The 20,132-nt window shown below is 41.4% G+C and overlaps 1 protein-coding gene across 7 annotated transcripts in view; it reads left to right on the forward strand.

The window, feature by feature from the left end:
• Gfrl (Glial cell line-derived neurotrophic family receptor-like) overlaps positions 1 to 20,132 on the forward strand; it is a 119,109-nt gene that overhangs the window by 21,935 nt on the left and 77,042 nt on the right. The window contains exon 1 of one of the 7 annotated variants that reach the window (XM_036818281.3): positions 14,360 to 14,611. The exons of 1 other annotated variant lie outside the window; for it this stretch is intronic. The gene's annotated coding sequence lies outside the window, so the exon portion shown is untranslated. Of the gene's footprint in view, positions 1 to 14,359; positions 14,612 to 20,132 lie in introns of those variants that run through there. 5 more of the 7 variants (XM_036818276.3, XM_070995349.1, XM_065865577.2 and 2 more) reach the window with 5 other exon arrangements.

Raw genomic sequence — 20,132 nt, forward strand, 5'->3', positions numbered from 1 at the left:
GACATGGCGTGTCGGCTTTGTGGTCTCCGCCAGCTCACCAGCTCACCACCTCACCACCTCCACCACCTTGATCGATTACCATTACATCCCTGTGCCAGTGAAGAAGAGGGTCCTTAATGGGTAATAAGTAGATTGCGTGATTGTTACCAGAGCTCGTCGCATTTTGCAGTGATTGCTCACTTTTCGACACTTTCGGGCGATGGCTGGTCATGGCAGACAAAGGCCAAAAGGTCGGGGGATTAACAGGAACTCCTGGTCTCTAGTCCCTCGGACTTTGAACCTCGAACCTCAAGTGGGCGTCCATTAATCAAGTTGGACAAGAGATGTGGTTGCCTTTCGATGGGCGTGCTTTTCGTTGCGGAACTATTCGTTTGCATTTTATATTATTATGAAGACATTCCGTGTCGTATGCCTAAGTTTTTTGTTTATTTCTGTTTTAGTTTCTGCCCCACCATGTTTGCCAAGTAATTAGTGGCATAAGGCAAAAGTTTTTTGAGGCAAATGTGTTGGCATTTGATTTTTAGGAGGGCTTCCTGAGGTAAGGATTGAGGGAGGAGTATGTGCCGCTTAATTTGTATTCAAATTAAGGTCAAAGGCCACGCATATTTCTAGAATTTATTCCTTTCAAACGGCATTTAATCAGTCGTGCTGCTAGGAAATTTACACATTTATCGCTGCTGCAAATCGCTTTCAATATCCATCCTACCATTCGATCTAAATGGCACCCTTGCCGAATATGTTAAACAGATGAAATGGGAATGCCATTCGTTGGCCCTTTTTGGGTATTTTTAAATTTATTTGCAAACATTCCGGGCCCGTAATTGTTTCACGCCTGAATTTACAATTGTTTCGCATTGGGTTTCTTTGGTTTGCCATAAATTTAAGGCCCAGAATGTTTTGGGCGAAGGGGTGAGGGGGTGGCCGAGTGTTTTGGCCAACTTGTTTTGCATGAAAAAGTGTCAACAACAAGCGGCGGGTGGCGAGTCCTGCCTCAGGCTGTGACACCAAAGCTGACAACACTAATGAACGAGCGATGGGCCACGCCCCACGCCCCACGCCCCACGCCCACTTGCCCTTTGACCCCCGCCCACCACATTGCACCGCCTGCAACTTTACGGCATTTGTTCTATGCAGTTTTCACCTTTCCTTCCCTTGGCATCTTTTTTTTTCTCCCCAGTTTAGTTTTGGTTTTTTGTTTCTGCCGCCCGCAACTTTGACATAATTCAGGGCAGAACTGCCAGGCTGGCCAAAAAATATGAAAGTTTGCAAGTGTCGCTGCAATATTCTCTCACATTTTTTGCCATTGCTGCTGCTGTTGTTGTTGCCGGCAAAAGTTGATAACGAGCAGGTGTTAAAATGTGACCAAGTGCTGGCTGGCTTCTGGCACGCCTACTCCCGCCTCCGCCCACTTGGCTACCTTGGTGATTACAAGTTGTTGACACTTTTGCAGTTTGCGGCAACAACTCAGTTCAGGGCAGCTCACATCGGCTCAAAGCGAAAGCCAAAGTTGGCTGGCTGGCTTGTGACCATGGCCAAAATGCCGCTGGAGCTGCATTTCTGCAGCTGGCAACTTGGGCGCCACTCGATTCTGCAGTGTGGCCAGATTTTAATAGTTTTAGAAAAAGAATCAGTGCTTAAGATCTTTTCAAACCATGTGACTTTATTCTAAATGCCATTCGTAGTATCTTAATTCCTTTGATTGGGTTTTAACGATTTTTGGTTTTATAGATAGAACATCTAATATACATATTGGGTGGGCAAGAAAGTCATGTCGTTTTTTTTAGTAATCGTTTTTAATCTAATTTATTTACGACTAATCGAGCACCAGGGTCACACTTTTTAGTATCGTTTTAAAGCTTATTGTCTTAGGTACTATCGACGAAAATTTGGTAATTATTCGATAACATTTGTGGAAGCTATAGCAAATTAAACATGGAGGACCAAAGTGAGCATTTTCGGCATATTTTGCTTTTTTACTTCCGAAAAGGAAAAAAAGCGGTCGAAGCTCGCGAAAAATTGTGCGAAGTGTATGGTAAAGATGCCATGAGTGATCGCCAATGTCAGCGCTGGTTTGCCAAATTCAGGCTTGGAGATTTTGGAGTTAAAGACGCCCCACGTTCTGGTCGACCATCGGCCGTTTTTGACGAACAAATTCAGGCTTTGCTGGATGAAAACCGGCGCTATTCAACGCGGGAGATGTCAGAGAAGCTCAGTGTGTCGCATACAACGGTTGAAAACCATTTGAAGAAACTTGGCTACGTAAGCAAGCTCGATGTTTGGGTTCCGCATAACTTAAAGGAAATTCACCTAACTAAGCGTATCAACATCTGCTATTCTCTGCTGCAACAGATTAAAAACGATCCTTTTTTGAAGCGGATCATTACTGGCGACGAAAAGTGGGTTGTTTACAATAATGTCCAACGAAAAAGATCATGGAGCAAGAAAGATGAGCCAGCCCAAGCCACATCAAAGGCCGATATCCATCAGAGGAAAGTTATGCTGTCTGTTTGGTGGAATTGGAAGGGTGTAGTGCACTTTGAGCTGCTGGGACGGAATGAAACCATCAATTCAGATGTGTACTGTCGCCAGCTATCCAATTTGGCGGAAAAAATTAAAGAAAAGGAGCCGGCACTAGCTAATCGCAAGGGTATAGTCTTTCACCATGACAACGCTAGGCCCCACACATCTTTGGTCACTCGGCAAAAATTAACGGAGCTGAATTGGGAAGTGCTACCACATCCACCTTATAGTCCGGACTTAGCACCTTCAGATTACCATTTGTTTCGCTCTCTTCAAAACTCTTTGAATGGTAAAAACTTTGATTCAGATGAGGCTGTCGAAAACCACTTGTCTCGATTCTTTGCTGGAAAAGACCAAAAGTTCTTCGAGCGCGGAATTATGCAGCTGCCCGAGAGATGGTCATTAGTGGTCGAACAAAACGGCCAATACATAATTGATTAATTATAAGTCCTGATATAAATAAATCATCTTTGAAAATATTGAAAAAAAACGACATGACTTTCTTGCCAACCCAATAGTTACACAAAACTCTGTCAATATAGGAGGATTGTAAAAACCAAATCCATTCCTTGATTTTAAAAAAGTTGTTTTTGGGTCTTTGGTAGTTGTTGCTTTAAATGTTTTGAATAAAAAGTTTAACCCATAAGATTTACTTATATTTAACAAAAGAGAACTTAGATTATTCCTTACTGTCAGTACTTATTTTGTTTCTTTGTATTTCAAATTTAGTTAATTTGATTAGTTGATTCCTTTAAATTTTTTTTGGGAAAATTACAACACATAAAATGAGTTACCATCATTAGTGGCTAAATTTGAGTATCTATTACTCTTTATTTTCCGAGTGTATATGCATAATGTCATAGCCCCTTGCCTTCCCCTATTCTCCTATTTCCCGGTCATATACGACTTTACGATGCTGGCGTTGACTTTTTAATGAACACGGCAATTTGCCGAAAGGTAAGGTGGAAGAACACTGGCACACACACTTAAGAAGGTGGGCGTATGGAGGCGGGGGCGTGGCATGGCCTGGCATTTTTGATCAGCCTCGAATATCATTTCACATATCGTTAAAATTCGTTTAGGCGCAGCATACAAATTGCTACATTTTCGCCAAACTTCAAGGCATTGCCCGGGACTTTCCACCACGACCTACAGTTCGACCTTCCCCCTTCACCTTTCCATCCAGCTTTTCCGCTTTTCCTGCTCAACGTTTCGCTGGTGGAGTACTTTCAAAAATTTCCTGCGTGCGTCTGCGGTGGGCCTGGTGTAAATTGAATGAAATTGAAAAATTTAACGCAACAGCAATTCCATTACGTTTGCCAGGCTCATTTTCACCGCGTTTGGTCTTGGCCCTGTGCCCCCCAACCATCGACACCCATTCCTATCTTAGCCTTCCCTCGAAATTTATTCATTACATGCAATTTTTTGCGCCCTCTTCACTTTCGTTTATCTGGGTTTCCTCAACATTTTCGAGCGCATTAGGCTTGGCAATCAGAAATCATGTGTGAAATGGGAAAAAATGTGTGAAATAAAATGAAAATCGCGCTGGCAAGTGGGTAAAAACACTGGGAAAACATCAGCACACAACTTGGGTCCCACTGGCCTTCAGGCATTTGTCTTCATACGTGTGTGTTTTCAATTACAATGGCAATTGTTGTGGTTACAGCCATTGCCTTCGGGGCCTTCGGGGGTAAAATGAATAAAAAAAAAACCGAATCAATGTAAATAAATAAACGCTTACAAACAGAAATGCACAAATAGATTGTCATCGGTCTCATCAGGCTTCCACAGATTACGGCATTAGCCCAAGCAGAAGCAAAAAACGAGGCAAACGTTCAGATACAGACAAAGATACAGATACATAGATGGATGGCGGTTGGGCTGCATATTGTATTTATGCAATCTGCATTTTATAAATATTTTTATAAGCAATCAACAATGACAGAGGGCGAAGTCAGCCCCAGCCAGCATGTTGAGCATGCCAAGTGCGTTGTCTTCGCATTTCGCATTTCCCGTGTGTTATGTTAATGTTTAATATAAATGCCCGCTGCCATGTATTGGCTTCCGTCTGCTCCTGGCTAAGGAGCTTTTGAAAGCCAGGAAGGACGAAGTGCTTTGGTGCACTGAGAGAAAAGGGTTGAACGGATGTAACGTCTTGGATTTAAATATTATTAAGTTTAAGAGAATCAAATTTTACTTGTTTTAGGGTAACCCCTTTGATCAAAATCAATAAGTTTCATCAAGGATCAATATCCTTCTTGATATTACAACTTAAATGAATATTATATGAGGGAACATTAGGCTTCAGAAAATCAAGAAAAAGGGTCTTTCAAACTTTGGAATAAAGTACAAACTAATAGAGAATTAAAAGTGAACTGTTACATCCTTTAAAAATATATTGACATATTAACTTGCTAAACATGTTGGCTCAACTCATTCGGTTTAGAAATGGTGTGCAACTTGGCTTTAAGGGGTTTATTTAATTTATAAAAGAATCTTATTTCTTTTCTCTCCACTTATTTTTCCAAGTGCACGTTCATCTTCTTTGGGATGCCAGGCGCATAAGCAAATAGATATTGCAGTCATCTGACTTGACCAAATCCAAATCCCATCATTTCGATGTTTATTCTGTAAGCTGCAGCAGCCGCATTGAAATTGACAACGGGAGCGGATCGCAGGATATCCCTGGGAATACAGCATGAAAACGGCTGGGTTATTAAATTTTAAAGGACGAACATTTAAGTTTTTTTGCATCTGATGAGTGTGCATGTGTGTGCAATTTTGGTTAGTTGATGTCGCCAACAAACTTGCATACTAAATAAGCCGCTGGCTGCCACTATCTCTCTATCCCATCTCTGCTCTCCATTTCTTTCCACCGAATTTACCACCCATTTTTCCACCCTCTTTTCCAGCCTCTCCCCCCCCTTTCACATTTTTCCCCTCCCATCCAGAGGCCTCATGCATTTTACATTTGCAGTCGTCAGCCGCCACTCATTTGTTTTCCTTGCGCCCAAAGGCAGCCAAAAAAGGAGGAAATGTCCTCCCACAAACACACTCTCACGAGCACACACACATTTACTCACACAACCACATGTTCATGCAATTACATAGACCATACACACACACAAACACACGCATTGTTGCAATTGCACGGGAAATAGACTTTTTGAATGCGAATGCGTTGCACATGTCAGATGAAATGCGCTTAGAAAAAAGCAGGAAAAACGTGGCGAAAAAGAAAAGAAAGTGCGAGAAGAAAGCAGACAAAATCCCGCAGCAATTCGAGGTTTCCTTTTTCGCCTGCTTTTCTTTTACTTTGCAATTGCAAGTAAGTTTTCCTTCCTTTTTTTATTTTTTTTTCTGGTTCCAGGAAGGACAACTACTTGCTTGCCATTCGAAATGCAACCCGCGCACATTGGCAAAAATATATTTTTATATTTTTACGGGTCTTAGGTTTATTTCATTCTTTCGACAATGATTAAGAATAAAAATGATACAAAATTTCATTTTGTAAAAAATAGTTCTATAACTATTTATATACATATATATACATATATATATATTTGTATATCTATATACATTTTAATAAGTAACTGAAGATATTTTTGCGATTTTTTATATTAAACGATTTCTTAAAAACGTTTTTAATAATTTATTAATAAGCATTTCAATACATTTAAATAACAATAAATGTGAATCGAAATGGTTTAAAACTTTTCCCACATATTGATATACAAACGTTTTAAATACCTTAACAAAAAGATAATTGTTAGGAACATATTTCTTAGATGTCTTGTTGCTTGGCTCAAAATAGTTTTCCCTTGAATCTTGTAAATGTTCTAATCAAGATATATATATATTTTTTTAGAGGGAGTTTTAAACGCAGCCACTGTGCCTTGTTGTATTTGCTGTTGAATTGGCTCTTGCATTTATTGTTGTAGTAGTTGCCATTGTTGTTGTGCTGTTTGTGGGCCCGTCTTCATGTTTCCCCATGTTGTCAGCAGGCTGCCCTGCAGTGGCAAGCATCTGCTGTTCCGCTCACTAAATCCGTGCTACTTAAATCGTCCCTAAAATCCTCGTGGCAATTCTTTCGCCATGGAGCACATGCAGCTTTTGTGTGCTGTATGAGAATTTAATGACATTCTTAAGTTGTCATCAGTGGCTGACTGGCTGCCTGGCTGGCTGGATGGCTAAAATGCAGTGCAGGGCAAGTCTAGTCGCCGGGGACAGCGATTGGGCCAACTATCTTGGCAGGCTGACTGCCTTCAGCACTGAGCTCCGACTTGGTGGCATCTTATCCTGTCGCCGTCGCCGTCGCGATTCCATTCCTTTCAGCGCCCCAGTCCCATTTCTTCCCATTGTCGTGGCAGTGGTTCTCGTTGTTGGCGCTGCCGGCATGGCAGGAATATCAAATTGAGTAAGACCAACAAAATGAGTTGAATCATTAGCGTACACAACCCACACAAACAGACAGTCGTTGGGGATAAACAGATGGGGTCACAGCCATAGCCCAGGAAGTCTCAATTTAATTTAAAGTATATTTTAGGTATAACAGAAGTTTAGGGCTAGTTTGAGTTAATAAAAAATATCATGACAATATCCTGGCACAATAAAAGGTATTAGAGCAGCCAGCAATAGGTACTTTTCATTTAACTTTTTCATTATTCATAACCTGCGTGTCTGCATTTTTACAGTATTAAAATCTTAAGTGAATAAACAGTGGCATGTTTATAAATATTAAAATTTAAAAAGTAGCTTTGCTTAAAAATAAAAGTTAAAATGACCAAAAAAGTTTCACAAAATGAAGCTATATATTTCCTATAATTATCTTTTACACTTCTAATTATTTAAAATAACGTGTGATTTACTTATAATCCTACTAGGAAATTTTAATATATAGAGTATAATAAATATTTTAAAAAATCAATAATATTTTAATACACCTAATGTTTTCATCGCAACTGTTCTTAAGAAGGGGAGTAGCATCCTGAAGGCACCTGGCCCTCACCCCCACATCCTTTATCCTACATGCCACATCCCACATATTGCGCAATCGCTGGCTTTGCCGGGAACCCCCGCGGCAACTGCCGCCGCTGGATGCATTTTGCCTTTTGAGAGGATGAAGCCATATCAGCATTAGCGTCTGATGTCTCCTGCCTGCCCTTTTTGGGGACATTTCTTTGGGCCCCAAATCTCCCAAGACAGTTCCCCTTCTTTTTTCCAGGTCAGGTCGGGTCAGAGATATGAGGTATGTGAAAGCCGATTGTGCAACTCTTTTTTTAGAGGCTTGGGGATGGCGAATTTAATTTTCAATTTTGGGCCAAAACATTTGCGCCTTTCATTTCACGCTGTCTGACAGTCAAATGCGAAGGACCCTATATACCATACTCCATAGTCAGGCAGTTATTTTTGCGCTGCATGAGCAAATCTTTAGTATTTGTACAAGCGACAGCCGCAGACTGGAAAAAGCCGCCGCATTTGAATATGCAATTTGCAATTTGACTTGGCTCTGCCGCTGAAAGGAAGGAGGCCAAAAACCGCGCGATTCTGTTGCCTGTCGACAGCCAGGACCCTCCCTCCCCTTTGGCCCCCCATAGATCCTCCGCCCCCTTCTCCTTGAGTTAATCTGCGAGCTTAAGAAACCCCAGACTGTAACGAGTGAACTGGGAGTTTTCAGTTGCTGTAACAGTAGCTGGCACTAAAAGAAATCAAAAAAACTATAACTAAATAGAAAGGATTTCAAAAGTTTTCTTCATCGTCTGAAATTCCTAAACTTAACTAGATTATATAGGTATTCGTAATCCTTGAAAATTCATTTCGATAAACCATATAGATTTAAGTAATGCCATGTGCATAAAAGATCCGATTGGATAAAGTTTAAATAATAATACAATTCCGAACTTATTTAAATTTTGAAGTTTTATTAGATATCTTTGAATAAGTATTGGATTTCTTTCTAAAATATCAGTTATAAGTTCATGATCAGCTCTTTAACTAAAATATGTTAAGGGATTTTAGGACAAACAAATCAAACTTGTATAAGAAATATTTAAAGCAACATAAAATTAATCAAAATTTGAGATTTAAAATTCAGTAACAATTTATAAATTTGTTTCACTTATATTATATATTTGAAAAGCTAGATCATTTTGGAAAAGAGTTTTGAATATGATGGGAGCTTAGGAACACTCATAGGTACATTTTTAAATTAAAGTATTCCGATAAGACAAGATTGCTTCTGCCAGAATTTCGTACCTTTTCTTTTTAAGTAAGCTGATAAGGCGAATAAGATCAATATCAATAAGTTACCCTCGGTTTTTTCGAGTGTAGCTAGCAGTGGTGTCATATAAGAGCTGCACGCCGGCCATTTTATCACAGTGCTGGGCGCGTTTTTGTCGCCCGTCCTGCGCTGACATTTCCGCGCAAGATTTATGCACTCGGGCTGCAGTTGAAGACAGCTGTCGTTGGCCCGGCTGTCTTTTCTCGTTTTTTCCCAGCTCCACGCCTAGCCCTAATAGCTTTTTATTCTCGTGCATGAAATATGCCCCGAAATGTGGAATAAAACAGAGCCAGAGCGCAGAGTTCACTTTGTGGAATATGGAAAGTGTCAATCCGGATTTGCCATATATTTTTTAGGCACCCCTGTGCCCCACTTTCAAGTTCATCAATTGTCAGCCGCAAGTAAATAGGATCGTGGGAAAAGGGGCGGGAAAAGGGTGGCGAGGAGTCAACTTGAGAGTACAACAAACTAAAGCTGAGTTCACCTGACACACCAATGACAAGTACACCCACCCATCCACACACACACACACACAATTAGGACTTGATAAATTGCTTTTGTATGCTGTTTCAGTCATAAGCCAACGCGGCAGCAAAATGAAACAATAAGCCACGTCCGTCAAGTCGGCTCTTGAGGTGGCTAAAAGTCGAGTCGAGTTATGAGCGGAAGTCAGGACACCCTCGCACACAGACACAGACACATACACACTGTTGTGCAGCCAGGACCCTCACACACACACTCACAGACAGCACTTCGTCACACTTGCCAAGACAATGGGACTAGACAGCCAGACAGTCAAACAGACAGACACCTTCCTTGCTAACAACGCGTCGCAATCCCAAAGCTTTTGGCTAGGGACCTGCACTGTTTTCGGACTGCATTCAAAAATACTGTCTAAAATTAGCCATTTTTAATGGGGATCCAGCAGCTTAAAAGGAAATGAAAGCACTCAAAGGACACCTAAGCTTGCACACAGCAACGTGTTGATTACAGTTTTGGTGATTTTTTTTTTGCACTTAATAATCACATAAAATCGTTGGTTTTCTGCTTACTGTGAGCTTAAAATTACAAACTAAAGCTACAGAGAGAAAGAAAAAACAGCTATTGCACCTTTGGTTTTTAAAAGACTTCGTTGTGTTCAAATATATATTTTTATTATAATTAGTTGCTCCATTTTTTTAAATTTTATTTATTATTTTACTTGGTATAAGGTTTCATTGTATTCCTCTAATTTCTAATTATAGTTGTACCTTTTAATCTTACAGTAAATTGATTATGTTAGGTTTTTAAATGAATGATATGTTAATAATGGTAAAGTATTTTAATAGAAACTTCCTTTGTAAGCTGAAGCTTTTTTCCATTTTATCCTATATCTTTTCGAATTCACTTCGTTTTAAGGTTCTCAAGAATTCCTGAACAGAACTCCCTTTGAGTCATCTCTGTTTTGTTTTGTTGGCTAAGTGGAGCTCAGTCAGCGGCAACTTTGGCTAATTGAAAACGCGGATTAACACATGAATAGAGCTGTAGAGGGGAAATCAGTCCGTATAACTACCCTCCGGCAGCTCCAACAACACTTCATTTTCCCCCAGTCAAAGGGCTGTTTAAACTTTCACAGCATTTTTTCGATAGCTTGTGCTAGCAACACCTTTGGTGTCTAAGGGCTGATAACTTTTCGGCTTATTTGCCGCCTCTGTGTTGAAATGTGTGTCCTTTTTGAGGCAACTAACTGGCAATCTATTATACGTGTCCTTTGACCGTAACCAAGGCACACACATAGGCCAATGTACATACATATATTTGGGCCAATGTTACCTTTCGGCCTGGCTGGCTGCCTTGTGCGGGCCTTTATTGAAAATTGTTCAATTTGGAAGGACACTTTCGCACCCCCTCAGGTCCCGGCTAATGCACACAATTTGCTTTGTATATCCGTTTTACGGAGCTTGTTCTGCTCTTGGGCCTAAAAACATTAACAATTTCTTAATGGGAGTTTTATGGAGCAAAAGGGTTGAGCTGAGCTCCAAAGAAAAAGCAGAAAAGAGACGAGAACAAGGCGACAATTACTTAGAGGATCGCAACTTTAACTTTCACTCCAATCAACTGGCGGCGTGACAGCGGCAATTGTCCTGGCTGACATGGATGCGACAAGAGTCCTGTTCTGTTTGCAACATGCTGCTTCCGTGTTGCGGTTTCGAGTGCCTGGCTAGCTGGCTTCTGCCATTGCTACTAATTATGCATGGACTGCAGGGCAACAAACCGCGCTGATGTTGACACACAGCCAGAAAGGGTTCTGCCCTGCTATGCGCTGCTCTGAATCTGAATCTCGAGATGAAGATGGAGATGGAGATGCAGACCGAAACCGAGATGGAGATGCAGCCAAGGAGCCGCTGAAGTAGCTCGCAACTGTCACACGGACGACTGGAGATCCCTGCTCGTTCTTCAAGACATAACTGCGTGCTGCCATGTGTGTCATTACGCTGAGAGAAAATATAGGAGCTAAAAATAATATTTTCCAAGTTTAATTAATGTTCAGAGCTTAGCTCATGACTTAGTGTATTTTGAAGCGTTACCTTGTCTTTTGGTTGTAATTGAGATTATTATTTTTACTTAGAACTAAGCATATGGATACTTATACTTGCTTTAAAATTCTCTAAAGATGTCTAAAGATTGATTTGAAATAAATATATTTTTCTCTACTCTCTAGATTTTAAAATATCTTGCAAATATATTGGAAACTTTAAACCTTTTTATAAAATCTCAAAAACATTGCTATAAAAAATTTTTATAAGTGCTTACCATTATTATATTATTGTTAACATCTTTGAAAGAAAATCAGTGAGCTTGGAAAGATTTTTTTTAGACAAGGGTAGGATTTAGTTTAGCTTAAATTTTATTTCCGTGTTGCATCTTCCCTATTTTTTTTCCGTGCATTCATGAAGTGGTATGAGGGTTTTTGTGCGTTTTGTGATATTTTCTAATTTTCACAAAATAAGCAATTCTCACGTCTTTGTCCTTCTGCCTCGTTCGCGCATTTCTCCTGAGCCGCTGGCCCGTGGTGTATGTGTATCCTTCGCTGAGGATTCAATTCCATCCTGGGCTGTTCTGTTCTGTGCTGTGCTGGGCATGTTGTTGTTTAGCCAACGGGCTGCAGGTGGCAACGCCAAATGCTTTGTACTTCAAAAGCAAGTCAATTTGCAACTGTGGGCACGTGTGGAGGTGTTCCAACCTCAGGAGCCCTCGCTACACGATTGTCTCTGTGCCCCCTGCATTGTTTCTCTGCCACATTGGTTCATGGTTTCCTTTTTTTTTTGCTTCGAAAAGTGAAGTAAATTTGTTTTATTTCTGCTGGCAATCGATTCACATTTAGTTATTTCGTTGGCTTTGATGTTGGAGGGTAAACACCCTCTTAAATTTCCCGCCAGCAGCAGTTTTTTCCCCCACTCGCCGCATGAATAATATTTTCATCGTCTTATTTTCTTTACAGGTAAGCCCCAACCACAATACCAAACATAGTCCCCCACTGTTCAAAGTGAGTAACATGCATTTGTGCCCTACTATAAGTGAGTTACTTCTATTTAATAAAATAATTAAGCAAATTTTTAAATGGTATTAATATTATTTATATCAAAGGAGAAGCTCAGTGCGGCAGGTAAAATAAATCGCTACGCACTAAGTATAAATTAGCAATGGCAATGTAATTACACTTTCATTAGATTAAAATATCATAAGTGCCATAAAAATTAAGTTATGCCGGTGGGCGAGCACAATGGAAATGAAATAATCAGCTTAGCTCGACTGCGGGCAAACATAAAAGTCCGACCACACAAAGGAGCCTCGTTGCCTTCGAGAAGCCTCGTTGCCAGGACACCGGCCAGGACTCATTGTTTTGGCAGGGCATTGGGTCCGGCATCGCTTTGATTTCACGCGATAATTACAACGTGCTCTCCGAAGAAATACTCCGGCTGGGGTTCGTGCAGCTATTCAGGTTGGGGAAAGTCCACCCACCGGTTCAGTGGAGCGTTTCTCGGAGTCCATCCGAAGGCCTGTACAGATTTATAGCCTCGGCGACATGTTGACATGCCGCCCGTGCCGACGTCGGGGCCAATTTCTTGAGATCCAGTCAATCCGAAGGCCAATTTCGAGCCATTGTTTCAGGGCTTACACAAAGCAAAATGCTATTTTTGGAACTAGTTCTCATGAATATTATTATTTTCTGGAATAGAAGAACAATAATTTTTATCAAAACATATTCATAGTGGGACAAACATCCTTATGAAACTATTTTTTAAATATATGTATCTGAATTATAATTAAGTATTATATAAGAAAGTATTTTAGGAACTTTTTGGGTAATTCCGATTTTTTCAGCTACTATTTTTCCATATACCCCTCAAACCCTCAAAGGGTTAACCTTATTTCCTTGTGCTTTTATTTTTTGCCAATTACCGCACGCTTCGTGGCACAGAGCCGCCGCTTCGGGCACTCGCTGCGTATACGTAATTTTTATTGGACACTTCCACGCGTCGTCATCCATCGTCTGCCGTCGTTTCCAGCTGCCAACCATCCGTTTGTGTGTTTGTGTGTCAAGTCGTGAGCTTTTGGCTCGTACGCAGAGTCCTAGGCCAACACGGCGAGCTTTGCTCGGCGAAAGTGCAACCAAAACAAAAACGGATAATTGCACGGCCACCTGAAACTCCAACTATCTGAGTGTGAGTGCGATTGTGTGTGTGTGTGCCCCTCTCTTTCGTTCTCTCAGCTGGAAATCTCTCCACTTGGCCACCTGTGTGTGTTTGCTTGATTGTGTGAGTGCTTGCGGGCAATGGATGCTGATATTACCGCTACTTCATAAACTCACACAGCTGCCGTTAGTAATGGCTTAAGCCATAAAGTATGCTATCATTTGCTAAAATAATGCTAATACAAGTGTTAATATCATACTGGAGATAATATGAAGTTGGAAGCTGTTAAACCAATCTATAAGTTCAGTTCCTAATGTAGTTCATAAATAATTTAAGTATTAATGCAATACTTTTAAAGTTAGTCTATACTTAGACATAGCAAATTTCTATCTTTGCGAATTGATTTATATTATGTTAAAAGGATGTATTAGGAATTATTTAATACCTTATGTATTTAAGCCCTTTTTAAAATGGAAAGTTCTTAGTTTTCTCTGGCCCTTTTCTAATTCATTTTTAAAATTGCTTGCTCCTAAATAGGGATCTTTCAGTGATTTTTAAAAATGCCTAACAAGTTCTTCAAATTAAGTTTGCTTTTTAAGATTACCGAAACGTCAGAAAGTGAGTATGTAACGTATAATTACCCATAACTTTCGATGCGAGTCCTTGCGGCTTACAGTTTGAGAGTCACACTCTCCACAGGAGCCAGGAATTGGCGCCAAATGCTTCTCTACACACTCTCTCTCTCTCTCTGTCTCATTTCCCCCGACGAACGAGCCTAGCCGATGGCCCAGAGCCGAGCACTCGCAGCCGAGTCCTTTGGGCCAACGTCGTGCGTTGAAAGGACCCGAGGGCTGGGGACTTCAGCGGGCCAAGCAGTTTGCGACTGAGACTCGTGACGAACGGACGCGCGGCCAATGGCAAGCGGGCAGTGCGACTCAATCGGACCGCTTTTGGGGCTTCAATTCGATGCGAATTCGACTCGAGCGGAAGCGGAAATACGAATGCCAACGAATTGCCAATGGCGCACGGCTGGCATGTGTGCGTGCCGCGTGCGAGGATCGTCGAGTAAATAAAATTGCCACAGAAACGCAAAGAAACGTGTGAAATCGGAGCTTAGAGCTGTAAATCATAAAGTGTCAGTCAGCAAACGAAATCAGAAAATCAGTCGAGTGTGCTTTCTTCGCCCGAGATTTTGTGCCATTGCATACTATGGCCAAAGTGTATATAATTTAATTTGGCAAATGTGTTGGTAAATTGTATGGCCCGGCGAAAGGGAAAGGAAAAGTGGCATGGAAAACTCCGAGCAGCAGCAGCAGCAGCTGCTACTGCCGCACGGCTTACTGCTTACTGCTTATGCTGGTAATGGGTTAATGCGGTTGAGCACTCGCATGCCTTCACCCTTAACCCTCCACGGCAGCCCCAACGATCCACTCTGCTCCGAAAAAGCAAATATTTCATGTTATTTACCTAGGTGCGCCACTTTCGTTAATTGTATGCAAAAAAGTTGCCAACGTTCGCTGTGTGTGTGTGAATTTCTTGGCTCAGGTTTATTCGCTACAACAACTTTTGGGTGGCGGGTTCAATTACAACCCCATCGGCCCATCGTCCCAACGCCACATCGCCTGCCGCACTATTTCCGCTCTAAAATTTGAGCCAACTTTCCGTAGCTACTGGCAGCCAGCTGGGCTCCACAAAGTCCTGGTGCCACAGCCGAAAAAACCTGCGACGTTGCTGCGCCTCAGTGGCGTTCACTTAGTAAATAAATTGGCAATCGCATTTAATGTGAGTTTATGTGCGTCGCTACCTTGGCTTCGCCAGGTAGTTATTTTGGTTTTTTTTTTGGTTTTGCCTTCCATTCCTTGGCTCGTGCTCATGTGCAAATCGTAAATTCACGTTAATGCCGAAATTTCACGTGATAATGACGTGATTACCTGGCGCACACAGGCCCAGAATGTTGCGATCCCTGCACATGTCTCCATGTCTCCATGTCGCCTGCCTATCCTTGTCTGCCAGTAGCTGGTTATAAACTATGCCTAAATACGTAACATCCACAGCCAAATGGGGCAACTGTGGCACTCACTCCGCTGGCAACTCAACTGAAAAATGAGTGCCCCCAAAATAGTTGCAATGCATTCAACTGAGCCAGTCGAGTGCGGAGTGGCAGTCCTGGCCAGGAATTTCTGGTTAGGCCCAAGCGTAACATTGTTGGCGTACTTTCCAAGTGCTGTTCAATGAGTTGGAGTTGAAATTGCTGCAATTGTTTAGTCTCACCGCGCCCATTCGTAATCCGAAAATTAAAGTTGAAAAAAAAGGGTTTTGTCTTTTTAAAGCGTTAGCCCGCCAACTGTCTCAAAGTTCCTTTGCAATCGCGTAATTTGGCCGTATTCTTTGCGTTTTATTTGCAACTTTTTAATTACTTTTGAGCAGCGATTTGAACTTTGCGCCTGTCGCCCGTTTACACTCTAATTAAGCGGCCCATTCAAGAGCCCTGTTTTGTTTTTTTGTTCTCCTTTGGCCCCACTGCTTATCGGACGAAGAAGAAGCAGAGGACGAGCAGAAGTTCTCAGGGATCTTAAATGTAGCTGTCCGAAGTTGGCGGCGCTTTAAACGCTCGCTGGCATTTCCGTTTCCGTTAAATCGCTCCTAAGCCAGTTTGATAGTTTTACCTTGACATTTTATGCAGTTTTTCTCGGTGTTGTGTGTGTATTTTTATTCCGGCTACCTTTTGTGTGCTTGTGTTTTGCTTGTTACCTGCGCGCAGTTTTTTCTACTTACACAGCGAAAAGCGTAGATCGTTTAGTGGTTTATATTCAAGTCAAGTGATAAAAAGATTTATGTAAAAACTTATTATATTTTATTTTTCAAGAGTCTAGAGAATACATAATATTTGACATAGTTGTGATCTTTTTCTTTTTTAAACTCCAAGATTTATTTATTGGGGAAATTTATTAATGCCTTTGAAGAAACTATCCGTTATTAAATGGAACTTTTAAAGAAGCACATTGGTATATTTTTTTGAGTAGATCTTTTTTTATTTTACGATTTTATAACTTTAAAAAGTTGCTTAGAAATTATAAGATTTTTGTTGAGAATTGTATTTAATTGTCAGTATTATTGAAGATGTAGCTAAAATATAAATTAATTAATGCCGAAAGACTAGTTTTCAAAACTCGTTTCCACGCAGGTTAATTTTATTTTTTATAAAGAGTTTTATTATCTTAAATTAACTAAAAATGTATGATTTCTTTGGAACTCAAACGTTTTTCTTCCAGTAAATAATCAGTTTAAGGTGAATAATTTTTCCGTGTGCAGTAGCAATAGCAGCAGCTGCTTGTCGAGCAACTTTAACAATATTTGTTTTGCTGCAACACTCCCCCACCTTCCGCCCAGCGATCCATTGCCTTTGTTCGTCGCGGGCTCCATTCACTTTGAATTCCCCGCTGTCCGCGCCCGAATCATGAATCATTTCCACCGCTGCACCCACACTCACAGCCACATCGCTCCTTTCTTTTGGCCACATCTAAGTGTTGTTTAATGCAGCTTTTCAACTCATTCGCTTTGACATACACGTGTGCCCGGCTCTGGCTTCCACTTTCCACTTTCTACTTTCTATTTCCTATTTGCCTTTGTAACCTGCAACCTTCCTGCCCTTTTTGCATGTGGCATCAGATTTGCTTATGCAAATGTGTCGCTGCGAAGGGGATTTGCCATTTGCACCGCTCGTCCTCGATCGAAATGTTTACGATTTCTATTCGAGGAGGTCTGATGTCATGGCTTGTCGATGGTCGATGAACGGTTTAAATAATTGCCACCGCAATAAATTATTAAATCAACAACAATTACTCACCGGCCGGCCAAAGGGAATCAATCACTGTTTGTGAAGGGGTCGAAAATCGGGTGAAATGAGGTGAAATGGAGTGGATTCATAAGCTGACAAAATGCCAGCTCAAACTACGCCGCAGAAGGTGTATTATAACGAGTTTCATGACAGCAATTATGCGAGGTAGGGGTACGCAGACACACATATATGTATCATATGAGCACCCCCCCCCCCCCCCCCCACTTATTAATACGCATACGCAGTGTTGCCCGCGCAGGCTAATATGTAGTTTGGGGCGTTGCTTTTCGAGGGCTTTGTAATCGATATTACAATGGCATTGTGTTAGCTCCCCGATATGCTGGTGGGACAGGTATTTTTCCGTTTTTTTTTTATCGTTCCCTGCATCGCTTTCAGTATAATCGAGGGGGTTTTGTTTGCCCGGGGGAGTTGACAATGCATGTTTAATGTACTTTGCCTGTAATTTGTAATTAATAATACATGGGCTGCAGGATGCCGTCTACCGCCGCCGCCTGAGATTTTATCATATGCCAAGTGCAATCGGCTTTACAAAGCTTTGGTACCCACATGCAATCCATGGCATAGAGAACTCTTTCCCATCGTTGCCTACTTTCCTGCGTTCCCCTATTTGCACTCCGATTTTAGCCGAGTCGAGTTGAGAGTTCAGTTCAATTCAATTCGATTTGATTCCGTGTTACATGTCGGCAGTTTGCCATGTGCCAGCTGCCTGACAGCCAGATCACCATCACCGAGCCAGCTGCTGTTGGTACACTTTATGTCATTTTTTGATTTATGTGTGATTAGTATTGGCCGTCCTTCGTCTGGCCCTGTCAGTTGGAGCCCAGAATGGTGATGGTGGGATTTGTGCGGGGGAAAAAGTGAGATTTTCCATTTGTCTGGCTCTCTTGTCAGTTGTCATTTCATATGAATACATTACGATATTCGAAGTATAAGTCTGCCTCGATGCCAGGCACTTTCAACAGCCTTCGGTTGACTTTTTGCCAGCAGTGCAGCCGGAGAAGTAGGATTCTGATTCGGATTCGGATGCGAGTCAACCCTTGAATTACACGCCTCGATGTTTCTGTAAAATGTGCAAATGAAGTTGCCTTGAGGAATTCTCAGGCTGGCACACATGGGGCGAGAGATTTGAACAATATAAACAATGACAGGCCATAAAATATGCAAGCACCCTAAATACCTGCAAGGCTCTAGGAGGTCTTTTTTTTCCTTGGCAGCCATGTTTGCTCGCCTGATTCCGATTGTTGATGTAAATGTCAGAATAAATAATAAATACCAATTTTTGGCGCCACTCTGCCAGTGAAAATTCCATAACGCAGGGTCGTTTTCGTTTCGTTTCGTGACTTTAACGAGGCTTTAATTTCAGAGATTATGGATTTAATCCGCTTTTAATTACAGGCAGTGTTCCTGCTGCCACCGCTGCCGACGGTCGTGTATAATTAAAGTATCAAATGTGTTAATTGATTATGCAATTAGCGGACCAAGCGTGTTAGTTAATTAAACGTCGATGAATAAATTTATGGTATTTATATATCCATCAATGGATCGCTGTGAATGGGGGGAAGAGAGGTTTATTAAATTACGAAAAGTCCGCAGATGAAGGCACTTGAACTATTAGTTTATTTGCCGTAAGCACTCATTCATTCCCATTCAGATGGGAAACTTCTTTGGTTCCTCTTCCTGCTTTCCGCTTCCTGCTTTCTCCGCTTTCACCGCTCCCTTTCTCCGCTCCCTTTCCTTCTGCTCTGCTCCGCTGTGCTCTCATTTATTCATACGTGCGCTTATTGCAATGTTCATTGCTTCATATTCATTATGGCAATGGAGCAATGTGCGTTCGCTTCTTCAGACAAGAGTGCCGTGTGTGTGTCCGTTCGATACGTTCGATAATCCAATAAATATTTATGAAGCACTTTATTGGAACAACACTGAATTACTTTATGGCAGATGTATGTATGCATGCCCATCCATACGTGTCTAGAGCTCCTCCCACTGCCATGTGCATCAGATCCGGGAGCAGATCCTGGAAGCAGGACCAAAAAACTAACAGCCAAGCAGCTCTGTTTCATGCGGGCAAGGAAAACATTGGGAGGTGTGTGTGGCTCAAAAAAGGAACTATATTTGGCATAAAGTGCTCCCTCTTTCGCATATTGCTCATACGCACCGTAGTGCGCTTTGATGCGGTCAGACGTGGCTTGTTGGTATTTCGGTATTTTTGGTTTTTAATATTTTTAAGAGCCCCGTCTGTGGGGCTGAGGGGCCTTCCAGCCACACTAATTGCCTCTCGTTCACTTCATATGTGTTGCCTGTGTGTTGGCCTTACTCATGTTTAAATTATAGACTGTCGACTCAAGTGATTTGGGAGGGTAAACTCCAGTTGCAGTTTGTTGACCCAATTAATCCGTCAATGGCCAAGACACTGGCCCTGTTATCTATGCACAGTTTGCATTGTTAACTCCCCGCCAGGGGTGTGATTGTGTCGAAATGACGTTTGCTCTATGATCCCACAAGCCCTGCGATATATACACCCAATATATATATATGGCCATTGACAGCGGTTGAAGGATTTTCGTTTCTAACTCGCTGATAATTTCATTTGAATCCATAAGCTATGCAAATTAATTTAGCTCGCAACGAGGTGCCAAAACAAACACATAGATACTCACAGTTGGTGTCAAACAAACGAAGCTTGAATTAAACATTTTCAACTCGATTAAATATTCTTTATTGTGATTTTTATTTTGCCTAGCTTTAAAGGTTCTGCTTGTAATTAAATTCAAAATTTATTGTTCTTTCTTTATGC

The sequence above is a fragment of the Drosophila suzukii genome, chromosome 3, assembly GCF_043229965.1.
Source record: "Drosophila suzukii chromosome 3, CBGP_Dsuzu_IsoJpt1.0, whole genome shotgun sequence".
NCBI lineage: Eukaryota > Metazoa > Arthropoda > Insecta > Diptera > Drosophilidae > Drosophila > Drosophila suzukii.